We start from the raw sequence: 1,587 nt of genomic DNA, 5'->3' as shown, positions 1-1,587 counted from the left end.
CACTGCCCGGCCACTCCCCCCACCCCCCCCCGCCACTGCGGGCAGCCTCTGGGGCCACCCCAGCCCCTCCGCTCACGCTAGGATGCCGAGGGCACAGATCCCCACAGAAGCAGGGCCCCCCTGACGGACACTGGCTCTGGCCACCTCGAGGTGAGGGAAGGAGACCAGGGACCTGGTTCAGACCAGAGTGAGCTGGCCTGGCTTCTCCCCTACGACCCACCTTTCTGCTCCTCCTGCTGTCACCCTGGAAAGGAGACTTTCCTCTCTGTCTCTGCAGGTCACAAGAATCCCAGGCTAGTTACGGAAGGCCACCTGGCTGCTGAAACTCTGGGATTCTCGAGGTGTCTGACTCAGGCAGGTAGCTTCTTAGACAAGAGAGGTGAACAAAATGGGGAGACTGAGGCCCAAAGAGGGCAAAAGGCCCGCCTGTAATATTGCGGCAGGACTGAAGGCACAGGGACAGGGGATGTTAGAAACGGCCTTCGAGATCCGAGCAAGCCCCACGCTCCCATGCTGTTGATGGGTACACTGAGGCCCCGGGATGGGAAAGGACCTGCCTAAGGTGGCTCTGGGTCCACAAGAACCCTCGAATATCACCCGGGGTGATCCCATGGGACCAAAGCACAGCTGCCCTCTGTGACCCCAACCTCACAAGTGAGGGAAGTTGCGACACTTCCTTGTTTCCATGGCAACTAGCTACCGCTCCAGGAATACACTGAAATGTTTTTGTTCCCTCCTCTGTGCCGGCCCTGGGCCAGGCTGTGAGGACACAGAGCGGAAAGAGGGGGTGTGAAGGGAAGCACAGCCCCAGCCCCGATGGCGGGTGAGTGCAGGCAGTGGAGGGCAGTGGGGAGAGGGACAGGGGAATTTTCAGCGGAGGAAGAAATCCCCACGGTCCAGGAGCGTCAGAGAAGAGAGTTCACAAGTGCAGCTTTCGAGCTGGGCTCTTAAGGATACGTAGGAGTTCTTCAGACAGAATCGTGGGGGTGGAGGCACTGACAGAGGCGCTGGCCGCAGGGCTTGAGGGTGGCGGGCGCGTTAGCAGGTGGCCGTGCGCAGAGCAGAGGACCGAGAGTGTAGGAGATGAATAGAAAAGGAGACCCGATGATCAACGGCCAAATTACCAGCCTCCACTAGGCTGCACGGAACACCTCTCCCTCACCTGTTCCTACGGTTAAATGGACTCCTTACGACTGAGTAGTTTATAGCGCAGGAGACGTGTCAGCAGAAAAGGAAAGCTACTCGGACGCGCGGGACTTGGAGACCTCAGCCAGCTGTCCAGCAGCAGCCCTTCAGCCCGCTTTGTGGAGGAGGGGCAGGCATTCCCCATGGGCCCCTGGGCATGACCTTGGTCTGCCTTCCAAATACATCCAGGATCTGACCTTGTTTCTACCTCCACTGACCACTCTGGTCTAAGCCACCAGCATCCACACCTGGGTCACTGTAAAAGCCGCCTGGCTGGTCTCCGCATTTCTACCCTCGTCCCCTACAGTCTATTCTTGGCTCACTAGTGAGGGGGACCTTCTTAGCATATCAGATGGTCTCGGTCCTTTAATTAAAATCCTCCAATAGCTTCTGAAGTACTGA

This window comes from Crocuta crocuta, unplaced genomic scaffold, assembly GCF_008692635.1.
Source record: "Crocuta crocuta isolate KB4526 unplaced genomic scaffold, BGI_CrCroc_1.0 scaffold28, whole genome shotgun sequence".
Taxonomy (NCBI): Eukaryota; Metazoa; Chordata; class Mammalia; order Carnivora; family Hyaenidae; genus Crocuta; species Crocuta crocuta.
Note: the sequence above shows the minus strand (reverse complement) of the source record.